We start from the raw sequence: 16,964 nt of genomic DNA, 5'->3' as shown, positions 1-16,964 counted from the left end.
TTTAAAAAATTTTTTTTTCTGATGGGGTCTTGGTATGTTGCCCAGGCTAGTCTTGAATTCTTTGAGTCAAGCAATCCTCCTGGCTTGGCCTCCCGAGTAGCTGGGATTATAGGTGCATGCCAACATACCTGGCTTCCATGCCTTTCTAATCACTCAGTTACCAAGGCTGCTAGGCATCAAGAAAACCTAGGGAACCTTACAAAGGGGGCATTAGCAAGATAATCTCAATAAAAACTGAAGTCTGAATTTACACATACACACACATACCCTCCTGCTGCTGTGCTTCCATTTTTATCTGCAGGCTCAGGGCCTGTGTGCTAACAAGGCAATGAGACTCTAAAAACACGATCCATTCAAAGTTGTTTAAATTTCCAAGAAGAGAGAAAGTGGGACTGTGCCAAGAATAGGACCCAGAGGTTCTTCTTTTGGTTTGAGATTTCTTGGTTAGAAAAAAGCTAGAGCCATAATTAAGCTAGATAGATATTCCTGTCCTGCCAATATGTGGTCAAAAGGAACATGTATTTTGGCCCAGGCCACCCTGTCTTGTTTCTGAAAGGGAGAAAATAGTTTTGATATTGTAAGAATGAGTGGTTCTTTGGTTGGATGAATTATGTACAGCTAAACCAAGAGTAATCACTATTCTTTTTCCCCTAGAGATTTCAAAGCAGTCTGACATACACTCTGTTCCCTGTTATAGGCCAGTGGATAAAAAAAGGTAGAGGTACCACCAATCTTTGTTTCACTACTAGAAAAAAGAAAAAAGAAAAAGAAACCTAGAGATTTTCCCCAATTAGGTGAAGCCCAGAATTTCCCAGCTCTTTGATTCAACCTGTCACCAGCTAACTCCTGACTCACATCTGACTCCTGAGTTTTGATACTTTCAAACCCAAATGGTATACATTTAACAGGGTAGAATGGGAACTAATTAGAAATACCTGATTCCGTATTGATTTACATAAGCACCAGGACTTAAGCATTTACAAAGGGATTTTAGAAACATCCAACAAAACAAAATGTAGCCAAGTTATATAAATACTAAAAGTTAAATACAATTAAATAACTGGCTAATTTATCATGCATTAAAGGGCTGTAAAAAATAAATAAATATGGCCACGTGCGGTGGCTCATGCCTATATTCCCTAGCACTTTGGGAGGCCTATGCAGGTGGATCACTTGAGCCCAGGAGTTTGAGACCAGCCTGGGCAACATGGCAACCCCGTCTCTACAAAAAATACAAAAAATTAGCTGGGCATGGTGGTGGGTACCTGAAGTCCTAGCCAGTCAGGAGGCTGAGGTGGGAGGATCACCTGAGCCTGGGAGATCGAGGCAGCCGTGAGCTGTGATCGTGCCACTGCACTCCAACCTGGGTGACAGAGTGAGATCCTGTCTCAAAATAAATAAACAAATGGCTAATTTCTATGTTTTTTCTTTTTCTTTTTTTTTTTTTTTTTTTGAGATGAAGTCTCACTCCTGTTGCCCAGGTTGGAGTGCAGTGGCACAATCTCGGCTCACTACAACCTCCATCTCCCTGGTTCCAGCAATTCTCCTACCTCAGCCTCCCAAGTAGCTGGGACTACAGGTGTGCACCACCACACCTGGCTAATTTTTGTATTTTTAGTAGAGACAGGGTTTCACCATGTTGTCCAGGCTGGTCTCAAACTCCTGACATCAAGTGATCCACCCACCTTGGCCTCCCAAAGTGTTGGGATTACAGGCATGAGCCAACACGCCCAGTCCTGTGTTTTTTCAAAACATCACGTCCTAGTTCATTTTACAACTTCTCATTTTAGGCAGGGTTTTTTTTTTTTTTTGAGAAACAGTCTCACTCTGTTGCCCAGACTGGAGTGTAGTGGCATGATCTTGGCTGACTGCAACCTCCGCCTCCCAGGTTCAGGTGATTCTCCTGCCTCAGACTCCCAAGTGGCTGGGATTACAGGCAAATGCCACCCCACCCAGTTAATTTTTGTATTTTTAGTAGAGATGGGGTTTCATCTCATTGGCCAGGCTGATCTCGAACTCCTGAACTCAAGTGATCTGACTGCCTCGGCCTCCCAAAGTCCTGTAATTACAGGTGTGAGCCACTGTGCCTGGCCTTTAGGGAGGGTTTAATGATTACCTGTTAAGATTTTCTGTATTTTGCTGGGCGTGGTGGCTCATACCTGTAATCTCAGCACTTTGGGAGGCCAAGGTATGTGGATTGCCCAAGCTCAGGAGTTCACGACCAGCCTGGGCAACATGACAAAACCCTGTCTCTAAAAAAAAAAAAAAAAAAAAAAAAAAAAAAATTAGCTGTATGTGGTGGCACATGCCTGTAGTCCTAGCTACTTGGGAGGCTGAGGCAGGAGGGCTGCTTGAGCACAGGTCAAGACTGCAGTGAGCTGTGTCTGCGCCACTACACTCCATCCTGGGTGACAGGGCAAGACTCCATCTCTAAAAAAAAGAAAGAAAAGGAAAAAGAATTTTCTGTATTTTGAAAAACTTTGGCCGAAAGACATTTGGTTAAAAAATTATTTTTAGGTGCTCTGGTTTGTGTGTGGGAAATCATCTTATTTTTGGCTAAGTAGAACTAGTTCCCATATGACAATGGACAGCATACCTGAAGAACAACCACTGAAGAGCTGAAAGGCAAATCACACTGAACGAGAAATAAATTTCACTTAAATCTTAAAGAAACCAAAATGACAAAACTCTTAGCACATTAAAAAGAGAGTGTTGTTGATTTTAGTATGAAGTTCAGATTAGGGCCCCTTATCATTCCTGATGAGGTTCATTCTATTTGCAACAACTCATTTGCAAACAACTTTGATAAACAAACTACAATATATTTACATGAAAGAAACAGAGAGGAATTGAAGAAAAAAAAAAATCCACAGCTGCGTGCAGTGACTCATGTCTGCAATCCCAGCACTTTGGGAGGCCAAGGTAGGTGTATCACTTCAGTCTGGGGAGTTCAAGACCAGCCTGGTGAAACCTAGTCTCTACTAAAAATACAAAAATTAGCCAATGTGGTGGCATGCGCCTGTAATCCCAGCTCTTCAGGAGGCTGAGTAAGGCAGGACGACTACTTGAGCCCAGAGGTCAAGGCTGTAGTGAGCTGTGATCGGGCCACTGTACTCCAGTTTGGGCAACAGAGTGAGAAGCTGTCTCGAAAGGAAATAAAAAAAGAAAAAGGAATAATAATAAAAAAAAAATAAACAATGTCATCCAGAGCTGCCTGAACAGATGCACATCACTATAGGCTGAACAAAATATGCAATAGTACTTGCTTTCTAAGGATGATAATCTACAGATTAAGTCGGGGAAACATCATAATACATCTAATACGAAAACAGGAGCACAGCATCAGCGATGAATTTGAAACTCCTTGGCAGAGGAGGAAAGCAGAAGTGGTACTAATCAAACCAATTCTGGGATTGCAGTTCTTCTCCAACAAAATGGATCACCAACTTGTTCTGCCATCTATCTATTCCCGGTTTTCTCAGTGTGGTTTCTCGACGTTAACTCATGACAGCACCATTAGGCAGAAAGAGGCATAGTCAGAAAGTAGCCTTTCTCTTGACCCTTCTCTAAAGAAAGCAAATAAAGCTATGTAAGGAGGGCAAATGTTGAAATGACCAAGGATAAGAGGACTTTCAAATTCAGAAAATGCTGATTTGGGGGAAAAAAGTTTTGGATTTTGTTTTTGTTTTTTTTGGCTGGGGTGGAGTTGTATGGGTTGTGAGCATTAATTTTATTGGGTTTCCCACTGCAAAACCTCTTCCCATCTGTTTATATCTCTGTTTATATATGAGGCAAGGTGGCCTCTTAGTCTCTGTATTAGTTTGCTAGAATTGCCACAGCAAAATATCACAGGCTGGGTGGCTCATGCAACAGAAATTTTATTTCTCATAGATCTGGAGGCTAGAAGTCCAAGATCAAGGTGTCAGCAGGTGTGGTTTCTCCTGAGGCCTCTCCTTGGCTTGTAGATAGCTTTTTTCTCTCATGGCCTTTTCTTTGTGTGCAGGTACAGCTGGTGTCATGTGTGTGTGTGTGTTTAAGGACACAGTCATTTTGGATTTGAGCCCCTCTCCCCCTGCCCCACAGTCTCATTGTAACTTAACTGCCTCTTTATGTGTTTATCTCCAAATACAGTTACATTCTGAGGTACTGGGAGCTGGAATTTCAATATATGAATTTTGGGGGCATGCAACAAAATATTCCCCAGTGCTTAGAGGGTCCTGTGCTTATCAAGCATCTGGTAAGTGTTGGTGGTTGATGGTGATGATCTCACACCTATTTCCTGATTTGCTGCCCATATGATACAAATAATTATTTCTGGTATTTAGTCCAGAAATAAGAAAAACACACACAGACCAAAGCTATCTGCTTAATTGCCCAGGTCTGCCAGCCCAGTTTGGCAGAAGCCATATCTGGTCTCACCCTTATTGAACTTGATTTTGAAATGTAATTTAATTTACGGGGACTGCCAGGATAAAACCTGTGAGGAAGGGGATTAGAAAATGGCACAAAAGAAATCTCTCCTAATCCCTACAACGAGATCCTATTAAGTGCCTTGCCTGCCATGCTATATCCCAAAGTCTAGCCCTGAAGACTAACTTAGGATCTGGCACAGCATCCTGAGAGAGAATAATATGGGAATGAGGGATTAGGAGAAAGGATTGTAGTCATGCATGAAGTTAGTCACCAATCTCTCTAGCTCAAATAGCTTCATGCAAACTTCTGGAGGTGGTGTTAGGCAGACAGGAAGATAGGAGGTTGCTTTATTATCTAAAGTTGAATTCTGACATCACTTGGGTTGCTGGGGCCTTTGTTCAAATGCAATAATCATCCCTCACATTAACAATGTGCCTCACAGTTTAGAAAGCCCTTTCACATGCATGATCTCATTTGATCCTTAGAACAGAACTGTTAAACAGGAAGAGATCAAGCCAGAAGGTAAGGCACTTTGAATAACTGTAAAAATGACAGAATTTTCCCATCTAACCCAAAGCACATTCTTTCAGTCATATTTGGCAGAAAGGTTTTAACAGAAAATGCAATGGACTTTAAGGGCTTTGCTATACTTCTAATCTAAGTTAGGGAGGAAAAGAAAGTAAGACCTCATTTACTTAAAATTGCACACAATTCTATAAACTTGGTTTAAAGGTTCCACCCTTTACAAAAGACAGAGTAGGTAGTCAGGTCCTAACTAGGGAAGAAACAGACTTTCTTACTTGGACACCACTCATTCTTTGAAAGCAGTGGAGAGAATAGAAAAGTTGGGGGCAGGAGTAGGGGGCAGGGAGTGGGGGGCAGGGTGCAGGAATCATTTCTGGACCCTTGGGAAAAACGAAATGCCTAAAAAATGAAAAGCCACTAAAGAAAAATCAGCATGGAAGACAGAAGTAGGAGAGATTTTGGAAAAGTCTGACAAATCGGAAGACATTAGCAAATTCAGGGGGAGCCAGAAATCATACAAAACAACAAAAAATAATGATAATGATAACTAACAATGGTTAACATTTATTCAACACATATAAAATGTCAAGCATTATGGGAAGTGCTGTACATGTGTTATTTCAGTTAATGAGAATAATTTTATCCCATTTTACAGATGAGGAAAGTGAGGAAAGATAAGGAGTAATTTGTTCAAAGCCACACAAATCGTAAGTAGCAGAGCTGGTTTTATTTTATTTTTTTTTTTTTTATTTTTTTTTGAGGCGGAGTCTCGCTCTGTCGCCCGGACTGGAGTGCAGTGGCCGGATCTCAGCTCACTGCAAGCTCCGCCTCCCGGGTTTATGCCATTCTCCTGCCTCAGCCTCCGGAGTAGCTGGGATTACAGGCGCCTGCCTCCTTGCCCGGCTAGTTTTTGTATTTTTAGTAGAGATGGGGTTTCACCGTGTTAGCCAGGATGGTCTCGATCTCCTGACCTCGTAATCCGCCCGTCTTGGCCTCCCAAAGTGCTGGGATTACAGGCTTGAGCCACCGTGCCCGGCTGCAAAGCTGGTTTTAAACCCAGATCTATCTGGCTTCAGGACCCGAGCACTTAACTGTTTCACAATCCTGACTCATATCCATATAGAACATAAACGCCATCATTAATAGTCACTAAGTACACACATGTAAATGTTATTCTAAGATTCAGTTAACTTTAAGAAAGACTCAAAGGAAAGCAGGGTGTTGCCAGTCTAACACTCAGAGTCAACCTTAAGTAGCCTATAAAAACCACTTTATGGACAGGCAACGAGTACATCCATTTTGGTAGATTTCTAGCATGAATGTAGCAGTGTGATGGCAGCAACCCAGCTGAGTTAATATGTGCATGAGACCCAGGCAGAGAAGCATGTTATAAAGAGACTCAGTTCCTATTATGAGGCAAGGTAATCTCTTATTCCTTCTTTCTGTGGGTATGTGTGGGGGCAAAGAGGGAGGCAGGGAGGATCCAGTATATAGCTACTTATTACCATCAGCAGCAGAACTGGAGGCAAGGTTCATTTTTGTCGTTCTTTTTTTTTTTTGAGACAAAGTTTTCGCTCTTGTTGCCCAGGCTGGAGTGCAGTGGTATGATCTCGGCTCACCGCAACCTCCGCCTCCTGGGTTCAAGCGATTCTTCTGCCTCGGCCTTCTGAGTAACTGGGATTACAGGCATAAGCCACCGCACCGGGCCAACAAAAACATCTTAACTACAGCTTAACATAGTTTCTCTGTAAAATTATAGTCTCTGTTTATCTCACCAACTTGGTTTGGCAACTTCTTTACCAATGGAGGAAGCAAGAACAGAGTAAGAGTATGGTCCTGGCTGAGATGCCTTAGTTGGGTTTTGCTGGTTTCTGAAGAATTTTAGCCACACTTATAAAGTGTAACACATCTGAAATACTGTTGTTATATAATTTCAAGCACATAAAATATACAACAGGGCCGGGTGCAGTGGCTATGCCTGTAATCCCAGCACTGTGGAAGGCCAAGGCAGATGGACTGCTTGAGCCCAGGAGTTCAAAACCAGTCTGAGCAACATGGCAAACCCCATCTCTACAAAAAAATACAAAAATTAGCTAGGCATGGTGCCTCATGCCTGTAGCTACTTGGGAGGCTGAGGTGAGAGAATCAATTGAACCCAGGAGGCAGAGGTTGCAGTGAGCCAAGATCAGGCACTCCTGTCTGGGTGATAGCAAGACCCTATCTCAAAACAACAACAACAACAACAACAACAACAACAAAAAACCACCCCCCCAAAAAAAAAACCCCACCAAAATTATGACTCTTCTATATTCTACCCAGATTCACCAATTGTTCAATTGTTTACATTTTACTATATTTGCTCTGTCAATCATTCTCTCACACACAACCACTTGGAAGTACATGTCATGCCCCTTTATCTCTAATTAGCTTAGTATATATGTCCTAACTTACATAGCCATATTGACAAATACTATCTAATCCAGTCTATATTCAAATTTTATCAAATGCCTCAGTATTACCCTAAATAGACTTTTTCCCAGAATCAAATCTATAATGACACACTGGATTTAGATGTCATAACTCTTTTATCTTTTACTCACACTATTATTCCCACATTGAATATCCTCACTACTTTGTTATCTTTCAAGGCCTAGATTAAGTTCCGTTTTCTTAATGAAGATTTTCCTGATACTCCAGTCAAACAGGCCTCTCCCTCCTCTGAATTAGTGGAAAATTTAATGATCTTATAACCGTGAGAAATATTGCATACACTGTGTGTGTGCCTAATCTATTGACTAGTTCCTCTTCCCAGTGATTAGTGAACATGGGCTTTGAAATCGTACAGACCTAAACGGAAATCTAAATAAAGACTCCACCGCTTTCTCGCTGTGTGATTGGCTAGGTTTTAGTTTCCTAATCTGCAAAAGAGTGGTTTTAACTGATTTAACAAATAAAGTTGTTGTGAGAATTTAATGATAATGCATTTAAAGCAACTTCACAGTTCTTTTGGTGGTAAAACTGTGTCTTACACCTCTGATTTTTTACCACAGTATCTCATACTCAACAATATTAAAAAATATTGGCCAGTTAAGCACTATCTCTGTTTACTTTCCCAAAGGGAAAAATAAGTGCTTCACTCTGACACTAATGCACTGCACCCCTGGCAATCTAGTCTGACCAAGGAACCTCGCTGCCAGCCTGAAATCTGCAGCAGTATCCTGCTTCCTGGATGTTCCTAATGGCTACCTCCTGATATCCTGCTGCTGCCTGTACAACACATGCATTGGCTAGTGGAAGAATACCAGAGGCACCAGAGTCAAGTATGTTCCTTTCCTCCAAGCTCTGGGCATGACACTGGCCAGTGCAGCAGAGTGGAGAGTATGATAGGGCACCAAACACAAACAAGACTCCAGTCTGGAGCAGCTGAGAACGTGGGCCTGCTTAGGGGACTGCTAATGAGCACTGACTAAAAGCAGGGTCCAGAGCTCAGGTGCAAACTCTGTCTTTCCTGTCTACCCATCACTGGCAATCCTAAGAAAGAAGAGAAGAGTATTCAAATCAAGCAATTTTCTTATAATCAAATTGGGAGATAATTTTAATATTCAAAAATAACACTGAAAAACCAGGAAGTCCACAGTTAAGACGCCACTCACACTTCATTTCCATAATTCCCTTGCCCTCTTGATAAGAGCCAGGGAGGTGGTATGCAGAACATTTCCAATCTATTGCTTTAGTATCATAATCTCATCCTCTCTACCTCTGAGAAAATACCAATAAAATTATTCTACTTATGTTCAGTCAATCCTCTATGTAAGAGATTAGAACACAACAAAACAAGAATTACAGCAGCTGCATCAATTCTTCAAAGTACAGAAGTACAAACCCACCTCAAGATTTGGGATCAAATATAATTTGGGGTTTTCCATGTTATTACTCAAATATTCTATCATTTTTCTGTTTTTCCTTCTGTCAATAAGAACTTCAAATGAAAGTAAAATGCTACCTAAGGGTAAAAATATAACATGAAACAAACCAGAAAAATCCCTGAATCCTTCATTTCAAACTGAGAGGACAGGCCTCCAGCAAAGCTAATGGAAAATTATATCCCCATAAATGGGCTGTAATGAGGGTTTACATTTGCCATCTGAAAAGAGAAAAGAAAATTCTAAAGCAAAGCCTTTATATTTCTCTTCATCAATGAAGACTAAAAATACTGTAACACAAATATAAGATGAAACTTCCAATAATTCTGCCATTTATAGAGCAAAGGCCCTAAGTCTGAGTCTGCCCCTGAGAAATACTTATTAAACAACTTCAGGCTAAATCAATGTGATGACAATGAACATACTATACCCTGCAGGATGTTAGCATCTATTTCTTAGAATATAATGGTTCAGGCCAGGTGGGTACAGTGGCTTATGCCTGTAATCCTAGCACTTTGGGAGGCCAAGGCAGGTGGATCACCTGAGGTCAGGAGTTTGAGACCAGCCTGGCCAACATGGTGAAACCCCATCTCTATTAAAAATACAAAAATTAGCTGGGTGTGGTAGTGGATGCCTGTGATCCCAGATACTCAGGATGCTAGGGCAGGGGAATCGCTTGAATCCAGGAGGAGAAGGTTGCAGTGAGCCTGAGTGACAGAGAGAGACTCTGTCTCAAAAATAAAAATAAAAACCATAATGGCTCTATCGTAAATTTCCAGAAAATCATATATACTTTTTTTTTTTTTTTTGAGACAATGTCTTGCTCTGCTGCCCAGGCTAGAATGCAGTGGCACAATCATAGCTCATCATGATCTCGATCTCCTGAGCTCAAGTAATCCTCCTGCCTCAGTCACCTGAGTAACTAGTCCTACGGGCACTCACCACGACATCCAGCTAATTTTTTTATTTTTTATTTTTTTGTAGTGATGGAGTCTTGCTATGTTGCCCAGGCTAGTCTTGAATTCCTGGCCTCATGCGACCCCCCCCACCTCTGCCTCCCAAAGTAGGGGGACTATAGGCATGGGCTGCCCAGCCCATATATGCTTTTGTAGACATCTTTAATTCAAGGAGAAAAATCTCTTCTCAGTTCACTCCACTGCCTCACTCACGAGATCTTAATATAATGCTTAAAAGTTCAGTATATTTAGAGCATTTTGAAGATTAGGGTTAGAAAAGAGTCTTTGCATGTAAATGCTGTTCTGCTAAACATTTTAACTACCAGCTCTGTTTTCTTCAAAACAGGTACTTGGCTCTTAATAGTGACAAACAGTCATGTGAAAGACTCCTGGGGCCTGACATTGTTCTGGAGAAACGAAAAAGTTCTCACGTTAGGGAACAGCACCAACTGCTTCAGGCTATGACAAGCCCCAAAACATAAATCCCTTCCTGCATGTTTTCACAGTGTTACTTAACATCCTGAGAGCTTCGTGCTCTTCCAAGAGTCTTTTTCTCCCTGTAAGGACCAGGCACACTGTTTGCCCTCTTTTCCCGTCTTAAGAGAGGTCTTTATTCAACATGACCACCCACTGCACTCAAATATGTGGAATCAGAAAAGGCCAGGTTCGACCATGAAGAAACTGGCAAAGTCTCAGGACTAAACAGTAAGCCCTTCTTAACCTTTTAAAATCTGGATTTCTGCATTTGCTTTTCTTGAAAATAGTAGACTTGTTGACGTACTGGTTCAAACACATCAGTGTACCTTCCTCACCTACATTACCAAAGTACTTACCATGTAGAAGGCTTCTTACTGAAGTCCTGAATCTGACTATGAATACAATTTAATAAGGCAGTGCTTCCCAACCTCTCTCACTTCATGGTACACACAGACCTTGAAAAATGGCACCTCTTTGAAAGCTCTGAACTAAAGGGACTTGAAAGTTTTGATGACTACTAATGGGACTATTGGGGCTCAACACCCTCTCCCCAAAGCATGGCACTTTGGCATGCTGAGTACTTTTAACTAAAAGAGACTGGATGGCCCCAGAAGTAGCCTCAGAAGCCAAGCCTCTGACTTTCTCCTGCCCTCCTGTCTCCCTCCCCTCTTTCCTGTTTCAAGTCATAGAAATCAGTATTCTTCTTCCCCAGCGTGGGTCACAGAAACTAGAACCCCTCTCCCTCAAAGCAAGCCATAAAACCTAAAAAGGTCACTCTCTCCCTTCTAAACCCTTATTCCAGAGGGTCCTGCCCCATATCTGGGAGGAAGGAATGCTACACAGACAGGCCAATAAGAATCTGAACAGAAAGGCCTTGCTGGGTTTTCCCCCTCAGTCTATTACCATTAGAATATACCCTATGTACATTCCTACGCAACTGTCCATTCTTTATCATACCTAAGCATAAAAACAGATAGTTTTCCCTATGTCTTGGGATCTTCATTCTGAAGCCTCCCCTATCATATAAAACTTTGATGAAATAAATTTATTATGCTTTTCTCTTATTAATCTGTCCTTGTTGGAGTGTCAGCTGTGACCCTTATGATGGGTGAGAAAAGGTATTATACTTTTTCCATCTTTACAAGGCTCAGGATATGCCACCCCAAAATGTGCCTCATTAGCATAAGGATTATTTTGAGAAATTTGTAAGTGAAATGCACATCTATAGAGGAAATCTCCATTCGTAAAGGTATCTCCTTCTCTGCACCAGGAAAAGAAAGATGACTAAATCACTAGAGACTCAATCAATAGAGAATACACAGACTTAAACCTGCATTAATAAACCTTACCTTTGTTTTATGGTGCTTTTTGTGGCCATCTTAGCTGGGCCTTTCCCCACTCTTTTTTTGTTTCAGAGAATGACAGTATTTAAGCCTGATGTTTACCCCTTTGAGATCTACCCTAAAGATATACTCATCTCTCTGGGTTATTGATCATATATACAGGAGGTATATGTTATTAAATTTCCATTTGTTTTTCTCTTGTTAATCTATTTTTTGTTCGTTTGTTTGTTTGTTTGTTTTTTATTTTGAGATGGAGTCTCGCTCTGTCACCCAGGTTGGAGTGCAGTGGCCGGATCTCAGCTCACTGCAAGCTCTGCCTCCCGGGTTTACGCCATTCTCTCGCCTCAGCCTCCCGAGTAGCTGGGACTACAGGCGCCTGCCACCACGTCCAGCTAGTTTTTTGTATTTTTTTAGTAGAGACGGGGTTTCACCGTGTTAGCCAGGATGGTCTCGATCTTCTGACCTAGTGATCCGCCCGTCTCGGCCTCCCAAAGTGCTGGGATTACAGGCTTGAGCCACCGCGCCCGGCCTAATCTGTATTTTTTGAAGGGTATCCCAGATAAGAACTTGTGAATGGTGGAGGAGAAAATTATTTTTCCTCCCTATACTACAAAAGGTTAAAGTACAAGCAGAATTGAGAGAAAGGTGTACAAAGATAAACATATTTGCCATCTAACACGGAGACTTTAATCACATAGACATAATTGTCTCAACTTCATGTAGCTCAGGGTCAATGTCCACACTGCCTCACAGGGCTGATCACTCTTCACTTCTGTCAGACCTCAAGGAGAAAGGGGATGTCAGAGAAGCAGCCAACATTTGACTTGGGGCAGTCAGTTGTCAATGTAAGAATCACAAAACTGTAAGTCAGTGAATTAGGCATAAAAAACTAACTAAGTGTCTTATACCTGCCAGGCATAGTCGTAGACAATGGGGATTCAGCTTTAAATAATAGTGTCTGCCCTTCAGCCAGGTGTGGTGGCTCATGCCTGTGATCCCAACACTTTGGAGGCTGAGGCAGGAAGATCGCTTAAGCCTAGGAGGAGACAACCAGCCTGGGCTATATAGTGAGACCCCATCCCTATAAAAAAAATCAAAAATTAGCCAGGCATGTTGGTATACCACTGTAGTCCCAGATACTCAAGAGGCTGAGGTGGGAGACTGACCCCAGGAGGTCAAGGCTGCAGTGAGCTGTGATTGTGCCACTGCACTCAGTCTGGGCAAGAGACCCTGTCTCCCACCCCCGCCAGAAAAGGGCAATTTCAATAGATTATGTAGAGCTAGATGTGATGGCTCACACCTATAATCCCAACACCTTGGGACGCAGGAGGATCACTTGAGGTCAGGAGTTTAAGACCAGCCTAGGCAACATAGCAAGACCTCATCATCTCTACCAAAAAAAAAAAAAAAAAAAAGATCAAGATCATGTAGATTAATACTTTTCATGTCATGAGAAAACTATTAGCCACCTCCCAGGCAGTTTATTCAAGGGAATAAAGACAACTGAATAAATTACAGAGAGAGGCTGACCCAGTTCCACAATTCAATTCTCACATTCTTATCTAGTTGTTAGGGTTAGTGGAGTCACCTCTGTCCTTTGATAACATACAAAAACAGGATGACATCATTTATAGGGAGATCATGAAGACCTAGACAGTATAAAATTACAAAGGACAAGACCAGAAATCAGAAGACTGAAGTTATAGGATCTACTTCCAATTCTATCACTTAATACTCATGGGAATTTACATAATTAACTTAAAACTCTTGGAGCCTGACTTTCTTCATTTATTCTATCCCACTTCATAGGGTTTTTAGAAAGTTTTAAGAATGCAATAGAATAAAAGCACCTGAAAATATTTAAAGCATTGGACAAATGCTAACTATAACTGACTAATCAAAATGTTTATAAGAAGACTCAAATGAGAAGAGATGGGCGTAGCTACATTTAAGACCAAAATGAGTTCCTGCTCCTGTATATTAGCTGTTTTAAAACTTTAGCTTCCATTCTATTGTCCCCAAGAGCTTTGGAGGAAATGGATACCAAAAAATGATATCAGGGCTTACAGAATGCTTTTTAGTGATTACCCTCAACCTCACCAAGCCAGATCAGAAAATTACTTTCTGAAAGGTTTTTCATTTCTTAGTATGCTAATTACTTTCAATTAAGAGACAGGAAATAAGTATGAAGTCACTTCTCTTAGCTATTAAGTCATTATCAAGCACCTTGATAATCTCTGTTCTTCTTGGAATACTGCCCTTTTGGGTATCTCTATCTTAAATTCAATTGCCTGTGGGACAGACAGGCCAAGTAGAGAGTTAAAGCTGGCTGGGGCAATATGGGGAGAGCGAGGAGTGGTGGGACTGAAGTGCTGAGTACAGTATCATCTAAAAGGATAATAACTTCTCAGCTCTAGCCTGTTATTTATAGAAAAGTGGGCCCAGTTTTGCCAGATCTTTGTTATTTCAAAAGATTATAGAAACTACATTTTGTCACACACCCAATTTTATTTTATTTGCACAATGTTTATAGTTATCTAGGTCTACTACAAATGGAAGGACATAAGAGCATACCACCCCAAAATATGCCAACTTCGCGGAATGATTTTTTTTAATTGAAGGCAATTGATAAACAGGAGAAATGCTTTGCCTAAAAGCAGAACACAAATCTCCTTTGTGGAAGTGTCCCTACCTTTTATACAGGAAGGGCAAAATGACTCTTAATCACCTGAGATGATTCTAGAGTCTTATTATTAGCTCAAAGATGGCAAGAAAGAAATCTGCCTAACAAACCTCCCTAAAACAACCCCTATATTTACCTTCCCTAGAAAGCTCAAACCCCTTTTTTGTCTTGTACATCTCCACAATTTACCACTTTTTGTTAAAAATGGTACATAAGATCTCAGGCCTAACCACTTTAGGTCTTCATTTTTTTTCTATGAAGTCCTCCATATGCACATGTAATAAACTGTTTCTCCTGTTAATCTGTCTTCTGTCTATTTAATTGGCAGGACCCCAGACACTGAAACTACAGGACAGAGAAAAGTTTTCTCCTCTCCTACAAAAATTATAGTGCAGAATTCTCTGGCTGTGAAAGGATGAGTTATGTATTTAAAAAGCATTTTGCCTAAAATACTTTTAGGCGTTGTGATGCCAATGTATGTGATGCCAATGTATACTTTAGGATTCTGATATGGGGAAGTAAATATTAAGCAGGGCTTTGCAAGCTAGAGATGGGAGACAGTTTAGGCTGGGCAAACATAATATGCAAAAATACTGAGGTAAGAAATATGGCTGGCATGCTAGGGGGATAAACAGACTTGTTTTGCTGAAAGATAGGATTCCTTTTGAGAAGGAATAGGGCATAGGTGGGAAAAAATGTGAAAGACATTGAATTCTAGAGTTTTTTGTAACCTTTAAAGGAAAGTCTGTAGATAATGGAGAACCATTATGAGGAAGGGATCACTATATTTCATATCTTGTCGAGGGCTATGTGTTACTATTCTTTCCATTTTTTCAAAAATAGAAGATAAAGCTGAATGTTGACACATAAAACTTCAGAGTTCTAAAAAATTCCCAAATGAATGCCAGTTTAACCAACCACATTATAAGTAAATGCTTTTGGCAATGTGGTAGTCAAGGCTTTCAAAGCAAAAATTAAATGATCTCGAAGAGGCTATTTCTTTCTAATCAATAAAAACATTTAGAATTTAAAACCCAAAGAAAAGACTACTGGACAGTTTGGCATTTGGTCAGGTTCATCATCAAGCAGAGCTCTCTTCAACCTGCCTGAAAGTTGGCAAGAAGCTGGATGGAGAAGACTAGCCTCATAAAGGTCTTCAACCAGGTACAACAGCCCCAGAATGCATTGCCATCCATATTCACCACGTAGAGACATGCCTCCAGCAGCTCACGTTTCAACCTCAGAGCCACTTTTGTTTTCTTCTGCAACAAATGATTCTGGGGCTACCAGTCCAGTTGATACTCTCAGTAAAAATTCCTAGAGACAAATGGCCAGGAGAATAGAGCTACTGACCCTCACCTTTACCTGCAACACTAAAATACCAAATTAAATGAACTTTGTTCTTTCACAGAAAAATCCTAGAGGACAGAGTTGAAAAAGCAATATACACACTGCTAAATCACTTAAACTTTCCTATAAGATAATGAGGGAGCCATTAATGAATTTTGTCTAGGTAAATAACATGATCCTTAAAATTTTAAGGATTTTAAGGAACACTAACCTGGTGGTAATATTCAATATGGCTTGAAGTGGTAAGAAAGATCAGAAGCAAGCAGGAAGACCAACGTAAGCAGATGTAGAGCTGGCAATGAATGAGCATGGTAGACCTGCAGAATAGTGAGGAGGCAAGTCTGGGTCTCACAGGGCCTAGGGACCTACCAGGAACTGTTGCTACTCTTGCAAGCATGTAGGTTAATATTTTTCTCCACCCTTCCTTTGTTTCTTGATTTACAGTCTCTCACACACACGAATGTGCACTTTCCACATAGTCTTGCTTCTGTTTACCAATTCTTTTCTTTTCTCCCTTCCAGAAAACTTCTGCAGTATACAGATGGCCAATAATTAATACTCTAACTCAAATTCTATGCGACCTCTGTTTTGGTGCTCATCACCACCTGGCAGCTTCCCTAAGTCTATAAGTTGAAAATCGTGAGATGACTCTATGTCTCAAAAACTATTCTCTCTGTCTGAGTGAAACTCATCACACCAAACCATGAAATACTTGTTTAGAGTGTGGACAGGTCACCCCCCATTCAGGGTCTCCTCTGATCTAATTAGCTGAGGCCAGTAGTAGGGTTGAAAAGCTGGCATGCTCTACCATTCACACAGCAAGGGTATAGGGAAAGTAGCTTCCTGTAGGTCAGCTGAAAGGGTAGGACAGACAAAGATACATATCTTTTGCTATAGCTCAGAAAAAGCGGAAAATAAAGCTACCCTGAGTAGAACACAGAGAATGTTAAAAACCAAGAATGTTAGAAGTGATGGTCATTTAAGATTAGCAAATACATACATAAGATTAAATGGTACTGATAGAAACAAATTGACTATTTGACTAAAAATGATGTATATGTGCCCCTTGGTCCAAGCAAAGTGCCATATACAAAGAATTAGTTTCACCCAAGTGAAAATTGTTCATTTTCTGCCAGGCACGATGGCTCATGCCTGTAATATCAGCACATTGGAAGTCTGAGGTTAACAGCATCGCTTGAGTACAGGATTTTGAGGCTGGACGTAAGCTGTGTTCACACCACTGCACTCGAGTCTGGGTGAAAGAGCCAGACCCTGTCTCAAAAGAAAAAAAAAA

The 16,964-nt window shown here is 41.0% G+C and overlaps 1 protein-coding gene across 1 annotated transcript in view; it reads right to left on the bottom strand.

Moving 5' to 3' along the window:
- The window catches only part of COMMD1 (copper metabolism (Murr1) domain containing 1), a 222,942-nt gene that overhangs the window by 13,539 nt on the left and 192,439 nt on the right, over window positions 1–16,964 (bottom strand). The gene's annotated exons all lie outside the window — the stretch shown is intronic.

Source organism: Colobus angolensis, unplaced genomic scaffold (assembly GCF_000951035.1).
Source record: "Colobus angolensis palliatus isolate OR3802 unplaced genomic scaffold, Cang.pa_1.0 Scaffold425, whole genome shotgun sequence".
Lineage (NCBI taxonomy): Eukaryota > Metazoa > Chordata > Mammalia > Primates > Cercopithecidae > Colobus > Colobus angolensis.
Note: the sequence above shows the minus strand (reverse complement) of the source record. Positions and strands in the feature narration are given on the sequence as shown.